This window comes from Microcaecilia unicolor, chromosome 9 (genome assembly GCF_901765095.1).
Source record: "Microcaecilia unicolor chromosome 9, aMicUni1.1, whole genome shotgun sequence".
In the NCBI taxonomy this organism is placed as follows: domain Eukaryota; kingdom Metazoa; phylum Chordata; class Amphibia; order Gymnophiona; family Siphonopidae; genus Microcaecilia; species Microcaecilia unicolor.
In genome coordinates this window covers 147835867-147861580 of record NC_044039.1, presented here as the reverse complement: position 1 = coordinate 147861580, position 25714 = coordinate 147835867, and the positions used below count along the sequence as shown (strand labels likewise).

At 46.1% G+C, this 25714-nt stretch overlaps 1 protein-coding gene across 5 annotated transcripts in view; it reads right to left on the bottom strand.

Annotated features, from left to right (window-relative positions):
* RMDN3 (regulator of microtubule dynamics 3) overlaps positions 1–19766 on the bottom strand; it is a 122813-nt gene extending 103047 nt beyond the window's left edge. For 2 of the 5 annotated variants that reach the window (XM_030214727.1, XM_030214726.1), the window contains exon 1: positions 19450–19766. The gene's annotated coding sequence lies outside the window, so the exon portion shown is untranslated. The remainder of the gene's footprint in view (positions 1–19449) is intronic. The other 3 variants (XM_030214729.1, XM_030214730.1, XM_030214728.1) reach the window with 2 other exon arrangements.
* Positions 19767–25714: the final 5948 nt, after the last annotated feature.

The window sequence follows — 25714 nt, the reverse complement described above, 5'->3', positions numbered from 1 at the left end:
GACACACTGTGCATGTTCCACTTCTTCATGATTAAAACACAGACATACTAACATCTCTCTCTCCCTCCCTGCCAATTTTGGGGGCACAGACCCTAGCAGTCTACCCGGCACTAGTCCTATTGCCCAACTACTGGAGGTAGGGTCTTGGTAAAAGCTTGTTTACAAGAACATATTCCAAATCCAAATGCCAATTTCTTTCATGTCCAAGATGGAAAATTAACAGTAACGTTCACTGTCCACTGACTGGTTTATTTCTGTATTAACATATCTGATACCAACTCCATACACCTAGCACTGCACCACCCAACTATTTTCAGTGAAAGGTGAAATCATTGAAGATAATACATGCAACTTGCCAAACTGTATTTTGCTTGTCAGACTTGAGCTATAAGATGCAAGTGAGCCCCCCATCCCTTAAGACTGGCATCAGTGGTCACCAGAAGCCATTGCGGAGTGGCGAATGGCATCCCCCAATGTAGGTTCGCTTCGGAGAGCCACCATTCCATGCTGCTCCTGGCCTGTGGCCTCCAAGGAAGATGTCGCTGATATTCCTGAGACATCAGAGACCACCGACTGAGCAGAGCCTGCTGCAGAGGCCTCATGTGACATCTCGCCCATGGCACCACTTCCAGCATTGCCGCCATCAAACCGAGCACCTGAACATAATATCCCAAGCGCGGGGACGATGTATTCCGAGCAAATGCCAAATGTGAGACCGCAACTTGCACCGCCTGTCGGGAAGAAAAACGCAGCCTAGCGCTGTGTTGAAACACTCCCAAATAGACGAGTGACTGAGAGGGGATTAACCGACACTTTGGGAAATTGATGACCCAACCTAGTGCCTGCAGCACCTCGATAACTCGAGCTGTGGCCAGCCGACTCTCCATCTCGGATTAGCCAATCGTCCAAGTACAGATGAACTCTGATTCCTTGTTTCCACAGAAACACTGCTACTACTACCATTACCTTCGAAAAGGTTCGTGGTGCCGTGGCCGGACTAAATGGCAGAGCCTGAAACTGAAAATGCTGACCCAGAATCGCGAAGCATAGGAATCGATGATGAGGAGGCCAGATTGGAATATGCAAATATGCCTCCTTGAGATTTAGAGAAGTCAGGAACTCCCCCGGTTACACCGCTGCAATCACTGAACGCAGAGTTTCCATGCGGAAATGCCTCACTCGTTTACCTTGCGCAAGTCGAGTATCGGTCTGAAAGACCCTCTTTTCCGAGGCACTACAAAATAAATGGAGTAGCGGCCTGTGCCCAGCTCGCCCTGAGAAACTGGACTTACCGCTCCCAATTGCAGCAAAGATGCCAAAGTTTTGCTAACTGCCTCCCGTTTGATGGCTGTAGCGCAACGGGATTCCAAAAAGGCGTCCCCAACGAGAGTGGAGAACTCCAACTTGTACCCTGTTTTGACCACGTCGAGCACCCATTGGTCCATGGTAATTCTGGCCCACTTTTTGAAAAAGAGGGACAAACATAGGATTTTTCAAAATTTCCGTTAGGTATTTTTTAAAGGTAATAAGAGGTGAGATTGAAACCTGCTTAGGAAAATTTATTAACCTAAGCGTGTTAGATCGTTGATTATTTTCCAAAATGTCAATCCTATTTTGTAGGTATAAATTCTCTTTTATCAAATTAACTTGAATTTGTTGACAGTTCTGAAATATTTTAGAGTTATTTTCAATTTCTTTATTCAGGATTGCTACTTTTTTTTCCATTAATGCAATTTTTTCAGACAGAGTTAAATTGTTGAGTTGAGGAAATAAACTTTTGTGTGAAAGAAACTTCCAGGCCCACCAGAGCCTCCCATATAGTGTCTAAAGTTAAAGTATCTGGTTTTCTAGGCAGAAAGGACTTACTTAGTAAGCCTAATTCAGGTGTGGAATCTTTCGGTAGCTGTCCCTCCACTGCCATGTTGTTTCCTCCAAGCTCATTCTCTCCTCCTTCACCCGTCGCTTCCAACGTGGGGATAGATGGTGTTCCTGCACTCAAGTCGGCACCCGCGCTAGCAGACCCTGTCGTTTGTTGAAGATCTGGGACCTACTGGTCCCTTCTCGGTGCGTCCGCCAGCATGAGAGGAGGATTCAGCAATTCGGGACTCAAAGATATCTGTGCTTCAAGCCGGGAGTGTAGCAACCCTCTCCCTACACTCTCCGGCAGCGAAGGCATTCCCGATAAAGTTGCTGGGACTAAGAAGCGATCCAACGTCCCCCGCACTGGTGAGACAAGCGCTGCGGAGCTAGCACTCTGTCTGCCTCTCCTCTTAGGCATCAAAAACAAGGAAATAAGCTATACACTCAAGAGTGGGAGAGGTATGTTGAGAGCAGCTTCTCTGTACTACTCTCACAGCGCCATCTTGCCTCCTTCCTCTTCACTGCCTTCTTTTAGTGTTCTCTATCTCCACCTGCTGGTAGACGAATACAACCCATCAGTTCCTGAGTTCATCTGCTGCTGAAGCTAAGGAATAAAATGTTAAGTTTGAAGGCGGATTTCAATAAACTCCAAGCTAGTTTGGTTTTGGACAAAACTGTAATTCATTGTAAATTATAGAATATGGAAAGCGCAACAAGGCCTCTGAATATTATATTTTCCACAAGTTATTTCCATTTTCCCAGAGAAACTATTTAAGGGTACCTAAGGGAGATATTGAATTTTCTGGACGCTACTATGCCTCCCTTGAACAATATTTACTATGTTCCTTCAGGTAAGATAGCAAGAAAAATGGAATATCCAAAGATTCTTTAGATGTTACTGGACTTCTACAAATGTACTTACAAAAATATCTCTGTTTGTTGTTTCTTTTGTATACAGTAGGATATTTCATCTTTGGTGGCCCAAGGTTTTTCTTCGTTTTCCTTGTAAGTATATGATTCAGTTTAGGAAAGTTTTGTGTTTTTATGAACCACCTCAATTGCAAACCTTTATTCAAGCTAGGATAGCAACTTCTGGTACTGGTACCTAAATTTGTGTGGGAAATTTAATGTAGGATTGATTGTCTAATTTCCTTTATCCAAAAGTTTTCTATTTCTTTATATTTTTTTGTTTAGTAATCAATACTTAATTTTTCTTTCTTTTTTTTTCCGATGGAAACATTTCTGGTCAAGATTCATCTTGTTAGTTAATACTGTTAAAATTCCATAAAGATAAAATAAAAAAATACAGCTGGCAAAGGTACAGGCAGAAAAAAAATGGATAGAGATGTAAAGATAGGTAACAAGACTTTTTAGGTATGTCAGGGAAAGGAGAAAGGTTAGAAATAGAATTGTAAGACTGAAAGATGCTGAAAACTGCTATGTGGAGAGTAATGTGGAAAAAGAAGACATGCTAAATAAATCAATGCCGTGCTGCCCTCCATTGGAAAAGTGGTCTTCTTAGTGACCACCGTAATTAAGGACTCCACCGTGGGACGATGTAAGGACTCCACCGTGGGACGATGTAAGGACTCCAGTTCTCCTGTTGGCAGCAGGTAAAGATGCGACATGGCCCTCACCACCCACAAGCTGGAATCCGGCGTGTCCCATTGTGCCAAGATAAGGACCTTCATAGCCTCATGAACGTGAAAAGTTCTGGGGGGCATTTTGGTCTCCGACATAATGGATGGGGCGGAAGGGACTGCAGACGAACGGTCTGGAGGGGAGATGTTTAAGACTTCAAGTGCCAGAACAATAAGAGCAGGAAGTTCCTCCTTTCAAAAGAGCCACGCCGCCATGGGGTCATCACCCCCTCCGGTGGCAACTCCCTCTCCTCAAATGAGTCCAACGGGGCCAGCCAGGAACTGTTAGAAAACTGGCCATCATCCACCTCAGAGGTCACGGAGGCCTCCTCCAGGTCCCGCTGGGCCTCAACATGCAGCCGCTTGGGAAACAGTGGTGGTGGAAGAGCCAGGGCCCCCTGAGGGGCCCTCCCAGCATCTTCAGCAAAAATGCTGCCATCAATAGCACAAATTCCAGGGAAAAGGGGGTGTCCTCCACCCACAATCCTGTCAGCAACCCCCAGTGAAGTAGGGGCGGGCGGCCCAGAAGCAGGAGCCGTCTCCGCATGATTTTCCTCTACCTGCATGTCTGCTGCTGCGGCCACACAAGATGGCCAGTGGGGGGGGGGGGGGGGGGGGGGGGGGGGGGGGAGAGTGGGGGTGGAAGAAAAAATGGCGTCTGCCGAAGGTCACAAAAATGAAAGGCCAGAGGCACCCACCAAAACCTACTACTACTAAACATTTCTAAAGCGCTACTAGGGTTATGCAGCACTGTACAGTTTATCATAGAAGGACAGTCCCTGCTCAAAGAGCTTACAATTGTTAATATATGGCCTAGCTTTAAGGCTACCACTGGAATAGTGATGGCCAAAGCTATGCAGCCGAAAACAACTGAAAAAGTACTGATTAGGCCAAACAACAAGTAAATGATTTAATATTTGAGAATCTGCAAAGAGCAGGTCTGAATAATGACTTCTGACACAAATTGGTACAATTTTTAAATCAAATATAGCATCTGTAATGAAAGATCAGATGAATAAAATGGAGCTTATTAGTTTTGGTATACAATGATACAGAGGTAATACAGAGTTCATGAGAAAGGTATGAAAAGTATTGCAGCCGGAAGATGAGAAACTGTTATCTCAACGCTTCCCAAAACATGTTGATAATTAGCAGTAGCTGAGAACGGAAGGAGGTGGGTACATCAGATAGCAGATCGCATGGGAAAGTATGATCTCAGAAATTGCGAAATATTAGGAGCTAGGTATCTCACCATTCACTTCTATGGAGAAGATAGAGTATAAAAGAGGAGAGATTTTGGCTTAGTTTGAGAGTCTTCTCCGAAGCTTCTGTCAGACGGCGAAGCCCTGTGCGGCTGAAACCAGAATCTGATGTCTGTATTTGTATCAACTTGAAGACCTGTGTTTGGGTAAGAAATAAAATGTATCTATCTATCTAAACCTATCTCTGTCTTTATTTTTATTGATTCTATCTTCTCTTTACCTTACATTTAGCCTACAAGGTAGATCATATACAAGTGACACTCAGTCTTTGCAGAAACTTAGACAGATGTTTAATAAGATTTATGTGGGAACATAAATGGCCCAGAGTATATCTAGATCCAGAAAACAAACAGAAAGCAGTAATTATGGGAATTAGTTTTCAATTACGGCTCCTAATGCCACCCCAGAATAGACCTTGTGATTGGGTGACAATGGAGGTCAGAGAAACTATACAGAATCTGTTATATGAAATAAGTACCTTTAGTCCCCCGTATGACAGAGTCAGAAAGAGGTCTATAAGAAGAGGTAATTAAAAACACAATCTAAAGGACAAATGTACAGTCAGTCATATAGGGCAGTCTAGATTTCCTGAATAGGTATAAAGGTTAGGTGCCAAAAGCAACAATGAAGAGGTGGGCTCTGAGCAAGGATTTGAAGATGGGTAGGGAGGGGGCTAGTTGGCGTAAGGGCTCAGGAAGTTTATTCCAAGCATAGGGTGAGGTGAGGCAGAAGGGGCGGAGCCTGGAGTTGGCCATGGTGGAGAAGGGTACTGAGAGGAGGGATTTGTCCTGTGAGCGGCGGTTTCGGGTGGGAACGTAAGGGGAGATGAGGGTAGAGAGGTAAAATCCGCCCCTTTCTTTCCGAGCGCTCTACCAAAACCCTCATCCACACCCTTGTCACCTCTCGTTTAGACTACTGCAATCTGCTTTTTGCTGGCCTCCCACTTAGTCACCTCTCCCCTCTCCAGTCGGTTCAAAACTCTGCTGCCCGTCTCATCTTCCGCCAGGGTCGCTTTACTCATACTACCCCTCTCCTCAAGACCCTTCACTGGCTCCCTATCTGTTTTCGCATCCTGTTCAAACTTCTTCTACTAACCTATAAATGTACTCACTCTGCTGCTCCCCAGTATCTCTCCACACTCGTCCTTCCCTACACCCCTTCCCGTGCACTCCGCTCCATGGATAAATCCTTCTTATCTGTTCCCTTCTCCACTACTGCCAACTCCAGACTTCGCGCCTTCTGTCTCGCTGCACCCTACGCCTGGAATAAACTTCCTGAGCCCCTACGTCTTGCCCCATCCTTGGCCACCTTTAAATCTAGACTGAAAGCCCACCTCTTTAACATTGCTTTTGACTCGTAACCACTTGTACCACTCGCCTCCACCTACCCTCCTCTCCTCCTTCCCGTCCACATTAATTGATTTGATTTGCTTACTTTATTTATTTTTTGTCTATTAGATTGTAAGCTCTTTGAGCAGGGACTGTCTTTCTTCTATGTTTGTGCAGCGCTGCGTATGCCTTGTAGCGCTATAGAAATGCTAAATAGTAGTAGTAGTAGTAGTAATGAGGGGCTGCAGACTGAGTGCATTTGTAGGTAAGAAGAAGCTTGAACTGTATGCAGTATCTGCTACGAAAGAGGATCCTCTGCCTGCGCGCATCTGCAACTGCTGCCACATGAGGGAGAAGAAAAGATGGCACCCGCCAAAGGGCACGCAGAGGAAAGGCCAGAGGTGCCCACCAAAACCAGCTCCGACGCCTCCACGCATTCCCCCAACTCAGGCCGCACCCTGCCGTCTGACAATAGAAAAGCTTTTGCGGAACCCCACATGCACGCGACACAAGATCCTGACGCTGCCCTCCGGCTCCCACACACCAGGAGCAGTGCATGGCGGTTTCCGATGGCATTGTCACGACAAACTGCTGAGCCCATCTGAGTCTATTAGAAGTTATGTATAAGTTGGGGGGGTTTCTGTCCTTTCTTATGCAGATGATATTTTCTTATTGAGCTAAGCAAGTGATATGTTTGATACCATTCAGCTTTTAAGGAAGTATATTATTCAAGTCAAGGATTGGATTAAAAGCAATTTTTTAAAACTGAGCAAGCAGAAAACTAAAATTGTTTGTTTTGGAAATTATAGCAATACTAGTAAGAAATGCCCATTTCGGAAACAAATGAAACGGGCGCTAGCAAGGTATTACCTCCCTCCCTAGTTCCAGACCCCCCCTCCGTCCCTCCCTTCCAAGTTCCACACCCCCTTGTCCCTCTCTCCCTCACTTCGTTGCGAGTTTCAGCTGCCGTGCGCATACCTGATGCGAAGGGGAGCGTGTGAAATGGGCGGTAGCAAGGAACGGCGGGCGTATTTCTGTACTCCTGCCCCTGCGTGGCTTTTGTTGATCTCGTGCCTTGTGCCTTCCCCGGGCCGCTCTCGACGTCATGGCGTTTTGACCCGAGGGCGGAGCTACACTGCAGGCCAGCCAAACCGGATATCTCTGGCACCTCAAGTTTCCGGCTTGAGGCTTCATTGGAACGTTGGAGGTGCCTTTTATATAGAGAGATACCCAGTAATAAAATGGTACTTGATAGTGGTGAGACACTAGATATAGAAAATAAATCTGAAGTCTTATTGTGTGTTCTCAGATTCTAACCCCTATGTTTACTATTCACTTTGAATGAGCTGTGTCGACATTGCCGCGCAGCTTAGTAAACAGGGGGGGAATTAACCTTTGAAGTACAAATTGTTTGGTGAAAGTTTTTCTTTGGGTTGAGAAAACTTTGTTCCATTCATTCTTTTTTTTAGATAATAAAAGTTACAGGTTGTTAGTTCAGTCAATAGTATTATTTATTTAGATCGTTTATACCCCGCTTTTTACCACATAAAGCAGCCTCTAAGCAGCTTACAATGAACTAAAGAAACAATTACAATGACAGTAGAGAGGGTAGAGGGAACGGAGGAAAAAGGGAAGGGAATATAAATTCAATATTAAAAAAAAATAAGTAGGCAAGGAAAAGAAAACAAAAAGAAGAGAAAGTAAGGAGTCCAAAATCAGGTCTTGACTCGCTGCGACACATTAAGGCAGGTAATCAGATCCTGTGAACAGGACAGGAATGCGGGTGGTGGCCAACGGCTGGAATCAACGATCCAGGAGGAAACAGGGCCCCTTCAACGTGCACCACTCTCCAAGGACAAAGCAGCCACAGAATAGATGACCAGCAGCCAACATCGCCGAGGACGACCACCCCAGTCCAGCAGCAAAGCCAAGAAGGTTTTGACTCGTAGTGACAACCACGGCCTGGAGGCAAAGCAGAGCAGAAATCGACGCTGGCGGAGAACACCGAAAGAGGACCCACAGTGCGGGAGACGCCAGTGGCCCGTTGGAAAGGCTGGTGAAGAATCGAGGCATATAGGCGCCTGGGAAGTGTGGATCAACAGTCCAACAGGCTCCCTGCATTGCGCTAAACCGGATCCCGCTCTCCGGCACCTACAACCGCACTGTCGATGCAACCAGGCCCCCCTGCTGACTCGCTGACACGCCGGCGAAGAAGCAACGACGGACAGCCGCTCTCCCCGAGATCTCGGACCAAAACCGATCTATCAAGAAGTCAATCCGAGCACCGCGGTACCCAAGGAAGCCAGCACGAACAAAATCAGGCCAATCCACAGCCCAAAAATGGGCTTGCTCCGCGATGATTGCTGGAGCCAACGGCTTCTTATTACCACAATTGGACTATTACAAATCACTATATATATTTCGGAAATATTGTTCAAAAGATTGCAATTACTCCAGAATATGGGTGCTAGATTGATATTTGGTGTATCTAAGTTCAAACACGTGTCCTTATTGTTGAGAGAATTACACTGGGTACCAGTGAATCAAACAATATGTTTTAAAACTGCATGCTCTGGCCCAGTGGACTTCATATTGCTGGCTGTCAAAGAAATGAGGTGCCTACATCTCTCATTGTAAAAGTTTGAGCAACAGCAGGCCTTGTAGTCCTGCGCTCATATGCCATGTTTTGTTTGTCCTTTTTCTTCCTCTCACTCAACCTTCCTTTTTTTCTGCTATCACCCTTTCCAAGCTCCTTCCTTCTACCTATTTCCCTCTTTTTCATAAATCAATAACTGGGATGTCTCCAGAAAATATTTTAAATCTATTGAACATCCCAATTTTTCATTCTAATTCACAGTTTTATCAGTTTCTACAAAAAAGGTTCCCCTCACTGGACAATGTAATTAGGATTTAGGAGTTTATAAAATTGTGGGGTTTTTTTTTAACTATACATAAATGTACATTTTTTATGTACATTGTTTAAACCATAATCTGCTCTGGAGCTAATTGGTAATCAAGCAAATACTAATACAGTATAGTGTAGTGATGGGACAAAAATAGTTACCAAATTCAAAAACACACAGGATAAACACAAAGGATCCTTACATAGAAAGAGGATGGAATAAAAGCAAAACTTAAATTACTTTCACACTTTGCACTGGGCATAGCGGGGTGTAACCTGAACAGAGCAGCAGGTACAACTCTGGCCACCTTCCTGGGCAGACTGAATGAACCATCTGCCATCATTTACTATGGTAGTATATAACAGGTCAGAATCTTAATTTAACTTCTCATCAGGAAATGCAGTGGAAAAAAAAGCGTCAGCATTCTCTCAGGCCTTTCAATCTTTTAGCTTCTTTCTCCATTATAAGGGGGTCCTTGTAGTCCTGCACGCAAATACCATCTTTTGTTTTTCCTTTTTCATCCTATCACTCATCCTTCCTTTTTTTCTGCCATCACCCTTTCCAAGCTCCTTCCTTCTGCCAATTTCCCTCTTTTTCAAAATCGTCTATCTCCCTCACTGTTTCTAGAGTTGCTTTCCTATCCCCTTCCACTTTCCTCTACTCTGTTCTTTCCCCTCTCTTCCTCCTCAAGAATTGTCAGGTTCCTCTTTTCTACTAGGTCATCTATCATACAGATGGCTGGCTGGCAGTAGAGAAACACGGTGAGTGAACACTTCTGCTTCCAATACTGCTCATTCTTTTATGTACCATATACTTTACAAAACCAAACAAAATAAAAAAGCAGCAAGAACAGTAGTTATGGGGGCCAGAAGCACCAACACTCATGTCTCCGTGCTACCAGCCTGCTGTTGCTCAGCCTTTTACAATGGGAGATACAGGCATCTCATTTATTTGACAGCCAGCAATATGAGCTCCACTGGGCCACAGCAAATGCTTCGCTTCCTCTCTAGTGTGTTTTTTGTTTGCTTTTTTTAGTTTGGGTCATTTTCTCATACAAAAAGATAAATAAAAAAGGTTTTCAACAGTGTTCCTTCAACATTTTCTAAGCACTTCTTTTTTGAACATCCCCAATGTCACCTTCTATTACACATAGTTCTAATCCAAGAAGGACCGGCTGCAAACGTTAGGACACTAAATCAGGCATGGACGTTATTCAAAAATACCATCTTGGAAGCTCAGTCCAGATGCATTCCACGTATTTGCAAAGTGGAAATAAGAGAAAACGTCAGCCAGAATGGTTAAAAGGTAAAGTAAAAGATGCCATTACAGCCAAAAGATTGTTCTTCAAAGAATGGAAAAAGGACCCAAAGAAAATAAGAAGCAACGTAAGTACTGGCAAGTCAGATGCAAAGCATTAATAAAGAAGGCTCAAAAAAGAATATGAAGAGAAACTTTCGCAGAGGCTTAAACTCACAGTAACAACTTTTTCGGGTACATCAGAAGCAGAAAGCCTGTGAGGGAATCCATGGGACTGTTAGATCACGCAGGAGCAAAAGGGGCGCTCAGGGAGGCCAAGGCCATAGCAGAGAAACTGAATGAATTCTGTCTTTATGGAAGAAGATGTAAGAGATCTGCCTATACCAGAAGTGGTTTTCAAGGGTGATGATGTGGAGGAATTGAAAGAAATCTCAGTGAACCCTAGAAGATGTACAGAGCCAAATTGACAAATTAGTGTAGTAAATCACCTGGACCTGATGGTATACATCCAAGGGTACTCAAAGAACTCAAGCATGAAATTGCTGATCTGCTGTTAGTAATAACCTGTCATTAAAATCGTCCGTAGTACCTGAAGATTGGAGGGTGGCCAATGTGACACCAATTTTTAAAAAGGGTTCTAGGGGTGATCCAGGAAATTGTAGACTGGTAAGCCTGACATTGGTGCCAGGCAAAATAGTGGAAAGTATTATAAAGAATAACATTACAGAACATAAACAAACATGGTTTCATGGGACAAAGTCAGCATGGGTTCAGCCGAGGGAAGTCTTGCTTCACTAATTTGCTTCATTTCTTTGAAGGCGTGAATAAACATGTGGATAAAAGTGAACTGGTTGATGTATCGTATCCAGATTTTCAAAAGCGTTTGACAAAGTTCTCACGAGAAACTCCTGAGAAAATTAAAGAGTCATGGGATAGAAGGCAATGTTCTGGTGTGGATTAGGAATTGGTTATTGGCCAGAAAACAGAGGGTAGGGTTAAATGGTCATTTCTCTGAGTGGAGGAGAGTGGGCAGTAGAGTGCTGCAGGGATTTGTACTGGGACCAGTACTATTTAACATATTTATAAATGCTATGGAAATCGGAATGATGAGTGAGATGATCAAATTTGCAGATGATACAAAACTATTCAAGGTTGTTAAAACACGTGCGGACTGTGAAATACTGTAGAAAGACCTTAGGAAATTGCAAGAATGGGTGTCCAAATGGCAGATTAAATTTAATGTGGACAAATGCAAGGTGATGCACATTGGAAAGAATAATCTGAATCACAGTTACCTGATGCTAGGGTCCACCTTGGGGGGGGGGGGGGGGGGGTCAGCACTCAAGAAAAAGATCTGGGTGTCGTTGTAGATAATATGCTGAAATCTTCTGCTCAGTGTGTGGTGGTGGCGGCCAAAAAAGCAAACAGGACGCTAGGAATTATTAGGAAAGGGATGGTGAATAAGACCAAAAATACTATGTATTGCTCCACAGTGCACCCACACCTTCAGTACTGTGTTCAGTTCTGGTCATCGTATCTCAAAAAAGATATAGCGGAATTAGAAAAGGTTCAAAGAAGAGGGACTAAAATGATAAAGGTGATGGAACTACTCTCATATGAGGAAAGGCTAAAAAAGTTAGGGCTCTTCAGCTTGGAAAAGAGATGGATGAGGGGAGATATGATTGAGGTTTACAAAATCCTGAGTGGTGTTTAATGAATAGAGGTAAAGGTGAAATTAGGCCTTACCTGCTAATTTTCTTTCCTCTAGACCCTCCAAGACCGGTGAAGACGCTTGGGTTATGCACTCCTACCAGCAGAGGGAGAATGAGAAACACTGAACTTTGAACACTGCATATGTAACCTGTGCAGAACCTCAACTAGCCAGTACATCGCTAACAAAGCAGAGAAATAACCAAACAACCTCACAGAACCCTGTACATGGAAACTCAAACCAAGAATGTAGTGCTTCCACAGGCTGGACATAAACAGCATCCAAAACCTGCACCAGACTAGTACCAGAAACTTCACCTGGCAATCCCAGCCTGGATAAACTTGACCAACAATCAGTCACATCAAAAAACAGGCTCAAAAGAATCTCTCAATCTTATATACCTACAGGGCGGGTTCCTGACCGGTCCGGAGGGTCTAGAGGAAAGAAAATTAGCAGGCAAGGCCTAATTTCACCTTCCTCAGCGACCCTCCAGACCGGTCAAGACGCTTGGGAAGTACCAAAGCTGAAAACATCTAAGGGCGGGACACCCGAAGGCCAGAGGTCAGAACTGCTGCTCCAAAGCTTGCTTCCCCCCTCGCTTGAACATCAATCCTATAATGCTTCACAAAAGAATGTAGAGAGGACCAGACCGCCGCCTTACAAATATCCTGCAGAGGAATCAATCTACTCTCCACCCAAGAAGAAGCCACCCCTCTAGTGGAATGAGCCTTAAGAGCCAAAGGCACCTCACGACCCTTGACCAAATAGGCTGAGGCAATTGCCTCCTTCAGCCACCTGGCTATAGTTGCTTTGGCAGCAGCCGCATCCTTCTTGGGTCCACCATACAGAACAAACAGCCGATCCGAGGTACGAAATTCCTGTGTCCTTTTTAAGTAGTGACGTAAGACCCGTCGAAAATCTAACTTAGACGACGCTGCTCTGAATCACCTGACTTGTCCCCCAGCACTGGCAGGGAAATCGCCTGATTCACATGAAAAATGGAAAACTTAGGCAAAAAGGAAGGAACTGGCTTTAATGAAACTACAGGACAGAGCTCTGAAATCCTCCGTGCCGAAGTAATGGCCACCAAAAATACCGTTTTTAAGGTAAGATCCTTACAAGTGCACATTTCCAAAGGCTCAAAAGGAGCTCGCACTAGCACATCCAGAATGAGATTCAAATCCCATGAAGGAACCAAGGGACGCCGCGGTGGATGAATCAATTTGACTCTCCGCAGAAAACGACTCACATCAGGCGCAGAAGCCAAAGACTTCCCTCAAATCAGGCCTTGGTAGCAAGACAATGCAGCCACCTGCACCTTCAAGGTAGACAAGGAAAGACCCGTCTAGACCATCCTGCAAGAATACCAAAACCTCCACGATCAAAGAATGAAAAGGCAAAAATGCCTGATCTTGGCACCAATGCTCAAAAATCCTCTAGACACAGAAATAAGCTAGAGAAGTGGACTGCTTACAAGACCATAACATCGAAGCAATAACTGGAAGAAACACCTTTCAACAACCTATTCCTTCCAAGAGCCAAGCCGTAAGCGAGAACCGAGAGGGGTCTGGCATTACAATCGGACCCTGACACAACAAAACCATCTCCTGCAACGGTATCTGCCACCCCCAGTCGCACCAGATCGCCGTACCACGGACATGGCCAATTTGGAGCCACCAGAATCACCGGACCCAAGTGACATTCGATGCGCTGGACCACCCGACCAACGGCCACAGGGGAAACACATAAAGCAACTCTTGCGGCCACGAAAGAATCAACGCATCGGTCCCTTCTGCCTGAGGATCTCTCCTGCGACTGAAGAACCGTGGAACTTGCGCATTGTCTGACGTCGCCATGAGATCCAACACTGGAAGGCCCCATTCCCGAACTATGCGAGAGAAGACCGACCGATAAAGGGACCACTCCCCAGGATCCAGAGTACGTCTCCTCAGAAAATCTGCGTCCACATTGTCCACTCTGGCCACGTGACCCGCCGAAAGATCTTGAAGATGAAGTTCTGCCCAGCGAAGCAAGCCTGTTGCCTCCTAGGCCACTGCCCAGCTCTGCGTGCCTCCTTGCCGATTGACATAAGCTACGGCCGTGGCATTGTCGGAGTGCACCGACTGCCCTGCCGACGAGAATGTGCCAAAAGGACTGAAGCACCAGACGGATTGCCCATGTTTCCAGATGATTGATGGACCACCGGCCCTGGGCTACCTGACCGAGACAATGAGCCCCCTTCATCCTAATAGACTGGCATCCGTGGTGAGAACTATCCATGCCGGGGATTCCAGAGGCATGCCCTTCTCCAGATTTGGAGTGTGGAGCCACAACTGCAGGCTGTGATGGGAGGCTTCAGTCAGAGGTAACTGAATCTCCAACTCCTGCGTTTGCGGAGACCATCGACTTAGAAGAGCCAACTGCAACTGCCGCATGTGTGCTCTGGCCCAAGGAATTACCTCTATAGACGCCGCCATCAATCCCAGTACCTGAAGGTAGGCACAGGCCAACGGCTCCCTCTGTGAAAGAAGGTGCCAAATCTGCCCCTGCAGCTTGGAGATCCTGACAGGAGGCAGAAAGACACGACCTTGTGCCGTATTGAAAAGAACTCCTAGATATTCCAGAGACTGCGACGGAATCAGATGACTCTTGACCGAATTCACCACCCAACCAAGAGACTCCAAGAAAATCACCACTTGAGCGGTTGCAGACTTGACCCTCCGTCCGCAACTTGGCCTGCATCAACCAATCGTCGAGGTAGGGATGCACTAAGTTGCCCTGCTTCTGCAACACTGCAGCTACCACCACCATAACCTTGGAAAAAGTACGGGGAGCTGTCGCAAGGCCGAAAGGCAGTGCACAGAACTGAAAATGCTTCCCTAAGACGACAAACCGAAGAAAGCACTGATGATCTGCTCAGATAGGAATGTGCAGGTAAGCTTCTGTCAAATCCAATGAAGTGAGGAACTCTCTACTCTGGACCACAATGACTGATCGCAACATTTCCATTCAAAACGAGGGAACCTTTAGAGCCATATTGACCCTCTTGAGGTCTAAAATGGACCGAAAGGAACCCTCCTTTTTGGGCACCACAAAATAGATTGAATAACATCCTGTTCCCCGTTGACCGAGAGGGACAGGAACCACCGCCCCCTGGTCCACGAGACGCCTCAAAGTGTCCCGAACCACCACTGCCTTGAGACAGGAACGACACGGGGACTCCAGAAAAAACTCGGGAAGCGGACACTCAAACTCCAGCGCATACCCGTCACGCACCACTTCGAGAACCCACTGGTCTGACGTGATCTGGGCCCACCTCTGGTAAAACTGTCCCAGCCGAGTGCCTACACGCAGCAGAGGCTGGACCCCCACGCCTTCATTGAGGGTTGCACACCGAACCTGTACCCCCCGAGGAGGAATTGCGCCCTCCACGGCGACCCCCTCGAAAGGACTGAGTGCACTAAAAAAAATTACCTCTAGGAGCCCTGACGGGCTTCCCAAAAACGGCCATGCGCCGAAACCCCTCGCGCACCCGCTTTGCTACAAACCTCTAGGAGCTGAGGAGCCTTTGCATCCCTAAGACTGCGAACCAATTTATCCAAATCCTCGCCAAAAAGCATACAACCTTTAAAGGGAAGCAAACACACTTAGACTTAGAGGCCACATCTGCGACCCAAACTTGTAAACAAAGCACCTGATGTGCTGCCACGACTAGGGCCATATTCTTAGATGAAGCCCGCAGCAAGTCGTAGAGAGCATCCGATAAAAAGGAACAGCCCATCTCTAATTTAGCTAAATCCTGAATCCAAGAAGCCCTGTCCACTGCCGAGTCATCCAGAAACTTCTTGGGCCAACGAAAACATGCTCGAGCCACCGATCCCCCACACACTGACGTCTGCAATGCCAGCGCCGATAAATCAAAACTACGCTTTAGAAACGCTTCCAACTTTCTATCCTGGGGGTCACAGAGAACCACTCCACCATCTACGGGAATAGCCGTAGCTTTAGTGACCGCCGTGACCACTGCATCCACTGTGGGGGCCTTGAGAGAATCCCTATCCTCCTGGGGTAAAGGATAGAGCCTGGCCACTGCCTGAGCCACCTTACAAGGAGAGTCAGGGGACAACCACTCCTGGGAAACCATCTCTCTGATATCCTTATTCATAGGGAAGGATTGTGCCGTACGTCTAATGCCCTTAACTAAAGGGTCAACCTGCTTTACCTCCCCCGCGGGAGCTTCGGCAGGCTCAAACTTGAGAGTAGAGACCACTTGATCAATAAGCTCCGATTGCTCCTCCCTATGTGTCACGCTCCTCACCTGTTCGGCGCTCCTCCAGACTGACTCGGGCCACGGGTTCCTCAGAAAGGGCTGAGGATCAGGCTTAGGAAGGTCTGTTTCAGTTTCTGTTTCCTAAGTCTGGCAGCCGTCATCTAGCTTGGATCAAGAGCACGGCCATCTTGGTTGACTCAGGGGAATCAGCCATGTTTCGGTTTCCTAGTCCAGCAGCCGTCATCCGGCTTGGAGCAAGGACAGCAGCCATCTTGTTTACGAGAACAGGAAGGAAGCTCATATTTGGGCGTTGTGCTACTCTGCTGATGGGGGCAGCCATCTTTGAACAGCTGCACATGGTTGAGCCTAATCCCTGCACTATTTAAAGCCCTGTTTCCAGTCCTTCCATGCTTCGGCTTCATCTGTTCCAGTGGTTTCCTGTATTCCTGACCTTGGATTGCTTACTGACCACGCGTTGTGTTGCTGCCTGCCTTGACCTTGGACTGTTTTTACTGACTATTCTTTGCTCTGCCATTTATGGGCTCTGGACTGTGTTTGTTTGCCCACCTGTCTGGTCAGTGGTCGTGCAACCCCGCTGGTTCCGGAAGTCCTGCCAGCCACTCGAACCCAGGGGCTCAACTCCTGGGGGGCAGTGGCTAAGTGCAGGTGAAGCTAGGGGTTGTCAGGCTGCCTGACCAAGTGCGGTGTCACTCCATCTTAGCCGTGCTCAGTCGGGGCACAAGGGCTCACACATCCCGAGTCATAACACTATGAAAGACGCGGACCACCGAAAGATCCTCCCCTGGAACCGCACTGTCCTGCTCTGCAGCAGAGTCCAAAGGGTCATCCTCCCCAAGCTCTCTGAGGACACCATCCGAAGTGCCTGGAGAGTAACACTCCCCCTCATCTACTCAGTCCAGCCAAGGCCTTTTAGACACTACTCGACTGACCCCCCCCCCCCCCCCGGAGGGTCCAGCCAGCACCCGAAGTAGACGCCGAAGGAACCTTCGCGATTAGCTCCGGAGGCGCAGCCGACGATTGTTTTGGCTCCCCGCAGAGCCGACAAGGAGTTCCCGGCGCCTCTATACCTCTGCGTGACAGCGAAGGAGCTTGGCTGCGGCCATTAGCGCGGCAGGAGGGAGCAAGACAAGGACCAATCCTGTGCCCCAGCTAACAGCCCCAGCAAACTCTCTCCTAACAGAAGGCACCTGTTCCTCCGGACAGCACAACAAAGAAGGCACTGCAGCCAGAAAGAACTGCTTTTTTTTTTTTTAAAGAAACAAGCACACTGGAGCCTGGTTGCTGCTGACTGAAGAGGCACTCAAGGCTCCCGCCCTGACAGAGGAGCCGCGCTACAAGGCTGTCTAAATCGGAGAGAGCAGCACAAGGGGAGGGACCCGGCCAACCAGGTGTGTCACCCCAAAGGAAAAAATGCGAGCCCCACCGGACCCACACACAGAGAACCAGTACAGGATTGTTTTGTCTTTTTTTTAAATTTCTATTATAACCAAAGGCCTACCAAGACAAACCCCCAGGCCTACCGGACTAGTCAGACTGCACAGGCTGCACATCTACCCTCTGCTGGAGACTGAGAAATACTGACTAGTTGGGGTTCTGCACAGGTTACATATGCAGTGTTCAAAGTTCAGTGTTTCTCAGTCTCTCTTTGCTGGTAGGAGTGCATAACCCAAGCGTCTTGACCAGTCTGGAGGGTTGCTGAGGAATTGATTTTTACTTGTTCCAAAAGTACAAAGACTAGGGGACACTCGAGGAAGTTACATGGAAATACTTTTAAAATAAATAGGAGGAAATATTTTTTCACTCAACGAATAGGTAAGCTCTGGAACTGTTTGCCAGAGGAGGTGGTAACAGCGGTTAGTGTATCTGGGTTTAAAAAAAGGTCTGGACAAATTCCTGGAGGAAAATTCCATAGTCTGCTATTGAGACTGACATGGGCAGCAACTGCTTGCCCTGGGATTTGTAGTATGGAGTGTTGCCACGATTTGGGTTTCTGCCAGGTACTTGTGACCTGGCTTGGCCACTGTTTGGAAAACAAGATACTAGGCTAGATGGACCATTGGTCTGACCCAGTATGGCTACTCTTATGTTCTAAGAAGATGTAGAGCTGTCTGCTTATGTAATGTGCTAACACAACAATGCATATTTCTAGGTGACTCCATCTGAGACAATTTTCCAGAATTATCCATGTGAATTATTTATACCAGTGTTTCACAAAACTTCTGGGAGAGCACCAGCCAGTCTGGTTTTTCAAGATATCTGCAATGAATATCCTATATAATAATTTGCACCTCCATCTGGCTGCCTGGGTTCGTAACATCTTTAACAGGCTGACGTCAGCCAGCCTCAAGGGTTAAAGGAAAGGGGAGGGAAAGTAGGTTTCGGTTTCTGAAATTGAACAAGCAAAGGGGAGGGGAAGATAATAGGTTTAACAGAGCTGTTCTGATAATAGAGATACTGAGAGCAATGCTTTGATGGTGTCAGCATGGTCCCTTCCTGCTCTTAGCTACAGTCCCAGGCTTCAAACTTTTACTGCCAGTGCGAACTCTCACTCTCCTAACGGTTCCCTTAAAAACATAATCGCCATTTACATGATAACCTTGCTAACACCCGTTTCATTTGTTTGAGAAACGGGTCTTTTTTACTAGTGCATAAAATAAATATTAGCATACGCTGCCTCTGTTACATGTATATTTTTTTTATGTACTTTAATTGCAGATATCTTGAAAACTTGGTTGTCTGGTACTTTCGGTTTGAGAACCACCTGATTTACACCAACAGGATATAATAAAGTGTAGACTACTTGGCCTTTTTTAAGAGAGACAAAAAAAGAGTAGATAGGCTGGTGGTGTCAATTTATTTTTTCTTTTAAGTGCTAGTCGAAGTCAAAAAACCTGAAAAATAAAAAAATAATTTCACGCTGCTCCAGAACTATCTGCAAATGTACAGTGGGAAACAGGAAACCGTTCTGTGGGTGCTTGTGCACCCCCAATATTGAGCAACCTCCGTGACTATGTCCAGGGATGGGATAATTTCCATTAGGTTTAGCACCCCCTAAGCATTTTTAAAAAGTTGGCTCCTATGCAATGGGGCTTTCTTTTCACCTTGCCCTGGATTACTAAAAAGCTAAAGCTTATCAGGCATTTAGAAACCTGGACTCCTGCAAAGATACCAAGTCACACGCATTCGACTGTACTCACACGCACTCGGGGATCGGGGGGCAGGTCTCCTCCTCACGCGCATTCGGGGATAGGAGGGCAGGTCTCCTCACGCGCATTCATTCGGGGATCGGCCTTTCCTCTACATGATAAAATGTCATCTCTTCCACTTTCCTCCTTGTCCGCGAAACGGCACCTTTTCCTCAAACACCAACAACCCCCATCACCATCAAACTCATACCTGAGCTCGCCCACTAATAATCTCACAGCTTTCCTTCTCCGGTGCCCCGTTCCCTATGATAAGTAGTAGATACACTAGTAACACTACCACACATCACACAAGTTCTCTCCCTCTACTGTAACTCTACATCCCGCCTCCTTGCCGGAAAACAGGAAGTTGCGTCAGAGGAGAGCGCAGCATGTCCGAATTGGAGTCGACGATCAAGAACTTAGGTTAGGTCCTTGGAGTGGATTTGACGACGAAGCTGCATTGATGCAGTTAGTGCTCTGTAAAAGTATGCAAGAATACACATGTGACTGTTTTGTAACTCTTCTATGGGGGAAGCTCTCTGAAGATGCGCTTTTGTACTAGCCATAATCCGACTCCGAAGATGATGAGCCATGTCAAAAGGAATTTGCATTTTCATAGTAGAAAAAAAGCTGTACGCCGCTATCCATTGCGACAAAGTACGTTTTGTGAATGGTTGAGGCAGAAGCCGCTCCTGTAGAGAAAAAAATAACTGAGATGGTCGGTCTGGGCAAATTCTGCGAGTTAAATGGTAAGTGCTCGCGCACAATCTAAAGTATGCAATCGACATTTGTTAGCATCAGTAAGAGCAAGTGGACAGAATACTGGAAGTATTATGGATTGATTTAAATAAAATGCAGACGCCAGTTTAGGAAGAAATTGTGGGTGTGGTCGAACGTATTATGTAATATTTGAGTATATATGGCTCCTAGTGTACCCAGTGTAGGGTTACCATATGGCTCCAGAAAAAGGAGGATGGATTGAGCCAGCCGGGTTTTACTTCCATTGCTTTCAATGGAAGTAATTGAGCCAGCCGGGTTTTACTTCCATTGCTTTCAAGCTTGAAAGTAGGCTTCACAGGACCACAGCACAAGGAAATCTGTAGGCCAAGCTTTAACTCCTCAGGACTCCCTGGCTTGGAAACAGATCTCCACAGGAACACAGCATAAGTAGGGTTACCATTTTGTGTCCTCTGAAAAAGAGGACACGTCACGCCCCCCCTACCCCGCCCCCGCCCCGCCTCATGCCCCGCCCCTGCCACGCCCCCTTCAGGTCCGGGTTCCGCCCCTATTCCCCCCCCCGTCACATAGTCCCCTCCCCCCCATCACATACCCCCCCCCTCACTTACTGTCTAGCCCTGGTGGTCTAGTAGCGTCTTCTCTTCGGGGCAGGAAAGAGCCCCCTCTTTCCTGCCCGGAGCGCTGCCTGCCCTTGCCTGCTGCATCCTCCTCGGTATGGCTGGGGATTCAAAATGGCCACCGAGAGTTGAAGCGGCCTCGCGAGAGTTCAACTCTCGGCGGCCATTTTGAATCCCCAGCCAGACCGAGAAGGATGATAGACAGGGGAGGCAGCGCTCCGGGCAGGAAAGAGGGGGCTCTTTCCTGCCCCGAAGACGTCACTAGACCACCAGGGAACATGGTAAGGAAGGGGAGGGGAGGGGACGGGAGACCACGCGCCGATCGCCCGCCCACACGCCCACTGCACGCACGCGCCTGCCCGCACCCGCGCCCACGTTTGTCCAGAAATCCGGACAAACGTGGGCGGGGGCAAAATCCGCCGGACGCCCCGGACATGCCCTCAAAAAGAGGACATGTCCGGGGAAATCCGGACGTATGGTAACCCTAAGCATAAGGAAAAGCTGTAGCAAAGCTTCAGGCTACTGCCTCATAAAGAAAACAGAGATTGGAACTAGCAGTCACAGGTAATTGCCAGAACACTGACCACTCTCAGAAGACAACTTAAGAAGTGCTCAGTGCTGATGACATCACCAGCTTGGCCACCACTCTACAGCAACCCCACAGGTCACTGACTGGAACTGCAGGTAATTTAAAAGGTTTTGAAGGAGGAACAGAGCACTGACGGTACGGACGTCGTCGATGACGACCATGACAATATGCAAATGTTCCAAGCCACACCCTTTGCCCCCCCCCCCAAATGAAACAGTCAAACTACTCCCATGTCACTGCCACATTTAATTGGGATGTCCCCCTCAAAGTAATTGAAAACTCGTGTGATAATGGCAGCCACATTATAGTCTTACCATGTACTCACTGCTAATTTTGACCCCTCTGATAGATACTCGCAGAAAGTACCATTATGGTAAAAGGACTCTATTAAGATTAATAGTTGGTCAGTTACTTGGAAATTGTGGCAACAGCATAATTATTGGATGGTGGGATAGCTTTGCAATAATGCACAACTAAAATCTTTAGATTCTCTCGAAAGAGACTATAGGTTACCAGTGCATCAACATTTCAGATGGATAGAACTTACTCATATATTGCAACATAGCAGACTTAGATGACAAATGGGCTTTGAAAGAGGTTCTAAGAAAACTGGGATTTGATAATATATTGCCTAGAAACAAGCATCTAGTCCAGTGGTACACCTAAAGTATGGGGAGGTCAACTAGAGCATGACCAACAGTGGCGGCCCAACCATTAGGTCAACTGAGGTGAGAGCCTCGGGCAGCATCTCGCTCCTTTCCACCTCCCATACCAGCCATAGTCCAGCTTCTCCCCCTTCCCCAAGTCTACCTTCTATTTTGGTCTGTAAAGGTCTGTGGCGGTGGCAGTGATTCCCATACGCTGCCCTGTCGCTGGCACCAACTTCTTCTCTGTACTGTGGCCTGCCTTTGAGGAAACAGGAAGTTATATCAGAGAGGCAGGCTGCAGTACAGAGAAGAAGCTGGTAGGGAATTGCTGCTGCTGCTGCCTTTTGGAAAAACAAAATAGAAGGTACAGTCAGGGAAGGGGGTTGAGGAAGGAGGGGGGAGATGCTAGACTGCAGCAGGGGGATGAGAGGGAGTTGGGAGAGAGAGAGTGTGAAAGGAGTGATGTTGGGCGGGGGCCCCAGGGCACCATCTCATCCTTGCCTCAGATGGCAGATTGCCTAGGGCCGCCCCTGATGACCCATTCCCAAATGTGGAGTAAAACCTGGTATATGAATTTACATACATCAACTTCTGCTATGCTTCAGCAGATTTTGATACATAAGACCTAGTGAATTCCATACAAAAAGTACAAGATTGCAAGCACTGCAGTAATTGAGGCTGGCATTGTAAGTTGAAAACTGGTACTCTAATGCACATGCCTCTTTCTTGTGCATTGTTGCAAACATATTGGGCAGACATCTGGCATTAGAGTGTTATAATTGCAAGAGACTCTTACATATGCATCGATAACCTGGAGGTCCTAAGGATTGACAATATGTTCGCCAAAAGAAAAGGCATCACTAAATGACTTCCTCAGAGTCATTGTGGTTACTTTTCTACTGGTTGTAATCAAAAAGATTTCCAAAAAAAAGGATGCTCTTGCTGTCATGGTCAGTCACTGGTAGAATACAGGTTTGTCTATATCGCAAGTATAAAGGGCTGCAGCTGAAAAGCACATTTCTAGCAAAAAGTATTATCGTATGTGGGAAATTTTTAGATCAATACATAGCAGAGACAAGTAACTAGATGTAATGTCTTTTAGCACTTTGACACATAGATTAGGATTTTGTTTTCTTGTTTGTGTTTTAGATAAATGGATGAACTTTGAATAAACATACTTGAACTAGAAGAAAAGACCCCATTATAGCAGGGTTTCTCAATTCAGTCCTCGCAACACAGTGGACAAGTCCGGTTTTCATGATGTCCACAATGAATATACATGAGACAAATCTGCATATAATGGAGGCAGTGCATGCAAATGTATCTCATGCGTATTCATTTTGGATATCATGAAAACCTGACTGGCTAATGTGTATCCCGAGCACTGGGTTGAGGACCCCTGAATTATAGAATACTAGTGTAATCTGGCATCGGCACATCTTTCATTTATGTGCCCACAGTTATATTAGCCATAGAACTGGCATGGGATGCCGAAATGCAGCAGAGACACATGAAATTTATTTTATTCTGTTATATGCATGAGTGGTGTTGCCATCCATGCCCCTCCTATCTTTTATCCCAGCATTAAACCCCAAAGTACATAAAAGTTGCACGTTGCTGCCCGATTTCCGCTGGTTCAGTTCCAGCACTACAAAAATCTTAAAAAATTCCTGTAGCACTGGAAATGGCACACACTGGGGATGGTAACTACCGCTGAGCTCCTGCAGTAGTGCCAGATTGGCACAGAGCAAGCTCGTTGCTGCACGCCAATCCTTCAGTAAAAAGACTCCTAAGAGACCAAAAGGCTTTCTCTGGGATGCAATTTGATGTAATCTATATGTTATATGATTTATTTTTTTATACTATATTAATCCTTTACATTATTCTTCTAACACCTATTCCCTTGTTCAGTATCCATGCCTGTTTTACCAGTCCCACCTCAAGTAATTTCCTTGTCTCTTATTTGTCCTGTTTGTCTGTCTTGATTAGATTGTAAGCTCTATTGAGCAGAGGCTGTCTCTTACATATTTAGTGTACAGTGCTGCGTATGTCTAGTAGCTCTATAGAAATAAGTAGTAGTAGTGTTAGTAGTATTGCTATTGATGAGAAAGATTCTCCAGTCTGATGTTTTTCTTCTGATTTGTATTTATATGTCTATTATTTATTTTTATTACATTTTATTCTTTATGTTTTTAATTCTTATGTGTATGATATTGTGTTTGTGTGACAGACCCCTGATGCAAGCCATGCTAGGTCTTAAATAAAACATTGATTTCTTAGACTTCCGTGTCCACCTGGTTTTTCCATCTACAGCCTGATACACTTTTTTACCTGACAACAATTTGTGTTTATTCTCTCTGACTCTGCATTATGCTATAACGCCAAAACCTGGAACAAGCCATTCAGCATATGTGTAGGAAACCTTCCATACCATAGCAGAACTAACTTCAGAACTCAAGCAACAAGCACTTTATCAATCAAAAGGCAGTAGCACAGCAACAATACATATCCTATTGGGAAAATGCAACACATGAGACGTACATATCTCTCTACCTTAGCAGGGTCGCATCCCCTCATTGACTCTCTCTCTAATCATCCTCTAAGTTCTCCCTTTCATATTCCCTTTCATAAGTACATAAGTATTGCTATACTGGGAAAGACCGAAGGTCCATCGAGCCCAGCATCCTGTTTCCAAAAGTGGCCAATCCAGGTCACAAATACCTAGCAAGATCCCAAAAATGTACAAAACATTTTATACTGCTTATCCAAGAAATAGTGGATTTTCCACAAGTCCATTTAATACCGGTCTATGGACTTTTCCTTTAGGAAGCCGTCCAAACCTTTTTTAAACTCCGCTAAGCTAACCGCCTTTACCACATTCTCTTGCAACAAATTCGAGTTTAATTAACGTTGAGTGAAGAAAGATTTTCTCCAATTAGTTTTAAATTTACTACATTGTAGCTTCATTGCATGCTCCCTAGTATTTTTGGAAAGCGTGAACAGACGCTTCACATCTACCCGTTCAACTCCACTCCTTATTTTATAGACCTCTATCATATCTCCCCTCAGCCACCTTTTCTCCAAGCTGAAGAGCCCTATCCGCTTTAGCCTTTCCTCATAGGGTAGTCCCATCCCCTTTAACATTTTCGTTGCCCTTCTCTGCACCTTTTCTAATTCCACTATATCTTTTTTGAGATGCGGCGACCAGAATTGAACACAATATTCGAGGTGCGGTCGCACCATGGAGCAATACAAAGGCATTATAACATTAATGAAAATGGAATGGGACTTGATATACTGTCTTTCTGTGTTTTTTGCAACTACATTCAAAGTGGTTTATATAGTATATACAGGTACTTATTTGTACCTGGGGCAATGGAGGGTTAAGTGACTTGCCCATAGTTACAAGGAGCTGCAGTGGGAATTGAACCCAGTTTGCCAGAATCACAGTCCACTGCACTAACCACTAGGCTAGTCCTCCACTCTGCTATACTTGCTTAGTATCCCTATGACCCCTCCCTGCACCCTCTTTTGTATACTTTGTCCCCTTTCCCTGTCCAGCAGACTTCTGACTCTCTCTATCCCTTACCCCACTCTGTCTAGCACCATCCTGGCCCCTTCTATTTCTCACCTGTTCCTGCCTCTGAACATTTGCCACTCTTCCTGGCTTCCAGGCAGCAGAAAAG